Genomic DNA, 6,531 nt, shown 5'->3' with positions numbered 1-6,531 from the left:
GTCCAATTTATGATTCATATCATAATCAACCTCTCATTCCTACTCATAATCATAATTCATTTTCTAGTTCACAAGTTGGAATTCGAAATTACTCAAATTCCATAATTTCGGCCAATCCTTGTGAAAAAGAAATCATTTCAAAACGATCCCAATTTTGTTGTAACATTAGTTGTAAAAATAGTGATTGAAGCAAATTTAAAAAGCATAAGAAAAAATCTCTAATTGTATATTATATATTTCAACCACAACTTACAGGCACTTAGTACATCCTCCCGGTGCATTTTGAAGAGCCACAACAATAGGGTTTCGTTTTATGTTACCATCAGAATCACGAACCTCATCCAGATTGTAATTATAGTGATAATAAAGATCCCTCATAAGAGGAATGTTTTCAGTAGCAAAGAGCATGATATGTGGTAACTTTTTGTCATCATGGTCATAAAGAACATTTGGTGCATACAGATTAGGAGAAAAACTATGATTAACAAATCTACCCACATTTCCACACTCGGCTACATCAATCGTGAATCCTCCATCTTCCACCATGTCAGAGGTTGCACCAGCCTCAATGTCGGGCATCAAACTAGAAATATCACTCCAAAGAGTTTGATCTTTGCTATTGCAATTGCGTCCAATACCAAAGAGGTACTCATCATTCCCAAGGCATTTGTTACAAGTGTATTAAAAAATAAAGCTACCTGAAGGTATGGAGTCTAATGATCTAACCCCCCAACCTCTCTTATCTTTCTTGAAAACCTCAAGTGTATATCAAACATCATGTTGACTCACTCTATTGTGACAAGTCCCATGACATTTACAAGAAGGACCGCATTCATATACAATAGGCTTAGGATACACAATAGCACCATCGTAATTAAATGGAAATTCTCCCCCATTTTTCGAAGCACAAAAGCATTTAGAAGGATCCAAACACCCGTCTTTACATTCACATCCCTTGGGAGGCCCAGGCTTACACCCATATGGATAAATAACCTTAGTTGTATAAAAAGAAATGGGTAGACTTTCCTCATCAATGGTATTCACTGCACAAATTTATTTTCTCTCGTTGCCTCTAGAATTGTCCTTAACACTAAGACCTTCATGAATTGTATGTTTTTTCTTCCTCCCTATAAATTGCACTACCTTCAATCCTAGCTCTGGTTGACCATGTTGTCTTTTTAACTGGAACTCGAATGCTGAGTATTCGGATGCCCGTTTATCGAGCCAGTATGTTTGCACATCATAGAGCCCATCAGATGTATATATTACATTGACTGTGTCTTTTCTATTTTCATGAATTTCAGTATTCATTTGCTTGTATCCACGGATAACTCTCACCAGTGTCTTCCTGTCTATGCTGTTCTTAAGAGCCAAGTTTCCACATTCAAGTTTCCGGTGTTTGTTCTACCTTTTTTCCCCACTGTACTTATTTCCTCCATGGCCAGTGTATATCAACACATCCCCACCATCTATATCATCTTCATAACCAACTGATGCCACGATGCTAGTAGCCAGTGTCACATTTTCTTGTTTCAAGAAATGAATCCCAGCCTGTATCTGCCGATGAAGACCCACAATGAAGAGCTCAATTGTATAATGAAATTGGTCTCCAACTTCTACTCCAGGAATAGCTCCCACAATTTGTTTACCCAAATTGACATAAAGGTTATTATCTCTTAAGATTTTGGATGCGTTTAGATCCACATGGAAACATTTACTAGCTAGTGCATGGTCTTGAAATTGGGCTTCATGATTCTGCAACAATTTCCACAAAACCACTTGAAATAATCGCATGGTTTCTTTAACTTTTGACCAGGTATGGGACTTTCCAAAGTTAAGAACTACATTAGTTAGAGATTTAGATGGGGGAAGGTTTGGGGTATTTGTCACAAGCCTAGGCGGATAGAGTAGATCTCTGGTGTTGACATTTTTTGAAGAGAGCTGCTTAGGGGTTGACACACCCTTATATGGAGCCACTTTATTGGTTCCAATTGTATTATGTTGAGAACATAACCCTTGAACCTTGACTGTAGAATTTCCTAGGTTAGCTTCTTTCTTGACCATATGGACCACCTAATTAGCATTCTCTGTTTTAGGTCGCACCTAGAAATGTTGCAAGATTTTGTAATTTACTTGGCTAGAATGTTGAGAAATATAGTGTGGTTCTTTCAACGTTGGTCTACAAGGTTGTAGGTTCTCATTCTCTTTGTTTCTAAAAGATATCATGTTTTTCTTCTCTCTATTTCCAAAACCATCTTCTTTGTTTCTAGCATTATCTTTGTTCACACCATCTGACTGAAGGTCACCCTCTCCATTTCTAAATAACACCATGTTTCTCTTCTCTTTCTTTCCAAAACCATATTCTTTGTTTCTAGCAACATCTTTGTTCACACAATCTGACTGAAGGTTGCCTCTAAATTTGACACTTTCTTTAGCACCTGAATGATTTTTAAAATTAGAATGTTGTTGACTGTTGCGCTTAACACCACCCGTATGGGTCTCAGGGGAAGCGGATAATTGGTACTGCTCCTTCCTCACTGAGGGAACAATTATACCATTACTAGAGGTATAATATGTAGAATCTAAAACTGGTGGCGTGAGAAATTTTTGTGGCAAACATTAATAACTCACAGGTGCAACAGGAGGTGTCAATGTGTATATGTTATATATTAGTCCATTGTTAATGGACTATAACTATGACAACATTAGTAGTTGTCAACATTTATTCTAAGTCAACTCATGTATAGTGATGAAAGTTGACCTTCTAAAAATGTAGAAAGTTAGTTAATTAATGACTGTGAACACTGAAATAAGGAAGATGAATTTTGAAGCTTTGTGCTTGAGATTGTTGATTCAAAATAATGATGTGAAATTAACACAGAGGAAGCGAAAAGTTGGTGGTGTCCATGTATTAACAATTTGTATAATATACATTAGTATATTACTTGGAAATGGATTTTTTACACCTTAAGGAATTTAATGCCACTCTTTCAACATGTCTTGATGCCATGAAATATTAGCAATCCCCCTCTTTTTATGAATATTGAAGTTGAGTTTACTACATTTAACTGAAGAAATAAGAATATGAAACAAAAAGCAATAGGGCATGTAATGCCCTCCTTCCACATCTACCCAAGTAACCGACCAACCGGAGTAAAATGTGATGAAGAGTAACTATGATATGATTACACTACCCATGTGTCAATTAAGGAATTATAATCGATGGAACACAACAACACATACCTTCTAGACCTACTACAAAACCCCCACGATCCATCCAAATCTTCCAAGTGACTAGCCCCTCAAACAAACTAATAGTTTTACTGCATTAATCCCCCTGTCACTCCCATGACAAGGGCATGAGTGGGATTGGAAACCTCCAATTGCTCCCAGAGCATTATGTTGTGGTAAAACACAACCCCCCCCCCGCCCCGTTCTTATTTGTTCACTTCAAATAATGGGGACCCTTTCTATAAATTTTTGGCTAAATGCCTTTTAGGATGTTTATTTAATTGGTTATCCTACGTTTTTGTTAATTTTTCATTTTCTTTAGATTCTTGTTTTGATTGATTTTTTAAAATCGATTTTTTATAAGCTTCTCATTGACGCTTGTTTCGCCTCATTTGGTCAACCAGTTTGAAAATGGCACTCCTTTGAAGTCCCATCATTTATCTAGTCTCAGTTAAAAAATGCATAAAATGTACAATATTGCATTTCGTAAATAACTTAGTTCAATAATGCATTCATTTTAAATATTAACCCGTAGTGAATTTTTAATAATATTTTTCCATTTTTAGTTATGCAGCCAAATCATGAAACAACGAGATTTTAGAAATTTAATTCAATTTCCAAATTTACTATTAATCTCGAAAAACCAAAGTTTCAAAGTGGTTGTAGTTTAATTTTCATTTTTATTAGAGTCCATGTAGTTTATAAAATAAATCTCATTAAAATAAAACAACAAAAAAATTGAAGTATATATATAAAAAATAATAATAATAATAATAATAAAAATATTTTTTACGATACAACAATATTGGAGGACTTTCAATCTTTCTGATTGTCACTCCCCCGATCATTAAAGCATTCAATGCATTGGATCAAAAGTTTTCACTTGATACATATTTTAAAACCCCAATATCCCCTCATATCCCCAATCGCCGATCTTTAAAACGTCAAAAGGCATATCCCTGATCGCCAATATTTAAAAAGTCAAAAGGCAAATGGGCATAAGGCATAAACTTTAAACCAAAGCCCATGTAATACGATTGCTTTTATTTTGAGCTTTAAGTCATCACTCATATGTATGAGTGAAATAGGTAAGGTAGGAAGGTTAGTTTTAATTTAATATTAAAATAAATATTAAAATTAATTAAATTATTTAATATGTAGAATAGAATTAAGTTAATTAAAATATAATTAATTATTGATTAGATTATTTTGTTTATAAATAGTTAAATTAATTAGTTAGATTAATGACTATTTAATTAACAATTAGTTTAGTTTATGATTAATCATTAATTTAGAATTAATTATTATTCTAATTTAGGATTAGATTTTTTTATTAAAATTCTCATTTCTAGCCCAGTAACAGAATTTCCAGATTCATGCCAAATTTGATCTATTAACTTTGGAGGCTCATAGATTGAGTTATACTTGGACAAATGAGGATTAGGACGGCTCATTGGAAAGAGAAAATCAAGGAGAACATTTTTGTGGATGTTTCACTAATAGATTTAATCATTTATTGGGTCAAAAATCAGGCAGAAGATCTAGCTCCGAATATTGAAAACAAAATCAATTTTCTGAGTTATTTTCTTCATTTTCATTTGTCCAAAGCCTCTTCTAATTGAAGATCCATTGGTTAATAATATCTTTGGCCAATTAAACCACCCCAAACATCAATAGAGAGCTTATATTTATTTTCAATTATTTATTTAAATAGAATTTGATTGGATTTGATTTAATTGCCAGAAATGATATTTTGATTGCATCTTAATTTATTTTGATTTCTTTTTGTAGGAAAACAGTGGAAGAAATATGGAGAAAAGGATCTCAATCAATGAAAATGCTCCAACAATTGAAGATCAGAATTTTTTAGCAAATAAAATTGGATTTGACATATTTTTCTAGAACAAACTTTCCTCTTCAACAATTCCTTCACAAATATTATAAATAGCAGATTGCGGAATGTAATAGGGGTTGCTCTCCTCTACAATTCTAGACTTTTAAAAGCACTATTGTAATAGGAATTTAGAGTTGTAGGAGAGAGGAGAGAAAATCTCAGATCTGGGTATTATTGAGGATTTTCCCTTTGTATCTTGAATTATACATGAAGGGCAAAGTTTGCACTATTGTGGCTTTAGTTTTGAAAGTAGAAGTTCAAGCAATATAAAGAATTGTTGGAGACCAGGGATAGAGAGATGGATGCAATAAATTGGTATTTCTAATACTACTGTTTCAAATATCAATTTTATTTTTATGGTAACAAGAATGTATCATTTTATTCATGTTTGTGCACTATTGTTAATATGGGTAAGTTGTCTCAATCTTGTTATTATGTATCTCTGTTTTTATGGATTAATTTCTCATATTTGAGTAACTACTTACTCAGGAACCTGTCTTATAAAACTGATTTATTGAATGGTAATGTGTTGTGAACTATTTCCACATATCATTATTCAATTATTAGATATACTGATTTGATAATTAATATCATTTTTGTGAACTACTTCCTGAATATTGTTGGTTTATTATTTCAATTAAGAGGTCTCAATAGGATGTGTTTTGGTAACCATAATATCAGTTAATTGAACTACTTCATTGACTTGATATTCATTATAAACAAGACATATTCAAATCCCAATACATTAATTATCTTGCTCTTACTTGGGTTAGATCTATATCTGCCTAATTAAGATAGGATTTAGATTAGTTTTTTTTGCTTGCATCATAAAATAAGCTTGCATTTAGAGTAAATTCTACATTCTTTTAAGTCCTCTCCTCAAAGAGGCAAAATTTTAGTTGTGCCTTGGCTAAACCCAAATCAGCTTAAGGGTCATTCTCTTACCTGATCAGCAAGAAGAAGTGATCTGATATCCCTGTCTATTGGTAGGTAAAGGTACATAATAAACCAATAGAAATAGGGAGAAGGTAACTGGACCTAGTTAAACAAGTCGGAGCCACCACACCAAACGGAAAAGGAACTGCTTTAAGGTCTGGGCCGGGAGGTTATCCACCAATGTTGTTGCAGCGATTTTCGAGGCATCAACATTTTTGTTGCTAGAAGGAGGTGTTGTGGAGGTAAATCCTCTCTGCGGACAGAGACGATCTCTACTAGCCTAGACCGGGTCTAGCAACAATCACACAATGCTATCATGCAAGTTCCTAATTGAAAATAAAAAGTGGATAGTGAGAACCTACCTGGATTCCAACGCTAGTGTTCGTCGAAGAGATGTCGCCCTCATTCCTTTGCCTTGGCCAGTCACGATCCCCACGATCTCCATGATTGGACACCTGCACATGCAAAGA

At 33.9% G+C, this 6,531-nt stretch overlaps 1 pseudogene; it reads right to left on the bottom strand.

Annotated features, from left to right (window-relative positions):
• Positions 1–259: 259 nt before the first annotated feature.
• Positions 260–2,064, bottom strand: LOC149178983 (histone-lysine N-methyltransferase, H3 lysine-9 specific SUVH6 pseudogene; annotated as a pseudogene).
• Positions 2,065–6,531: the final 4,467 nt, after the last annotated feature.

Source organism: Pinus tabuliformis, chromosome 4_1 (genome assembly GCF_031772625.1).
Source record: "Pinus tabuliformis cultivar Carrire ecotype Pingquan chromosome 4_1, CPIR1, whole genome shotgun sequence".
Taxonomy (NCBI): Eukaryota; Viridiplantae; Streptophyta; class Pinopsida; order Pinales; family Pinaceae; genus Pinus; species Pinus tabuliformis.
The sequence above is the reverse complement of the archived record's forward strand: the minus strand, read 5'-3'. Positions and strand labels throughout refer to the sequence as shown.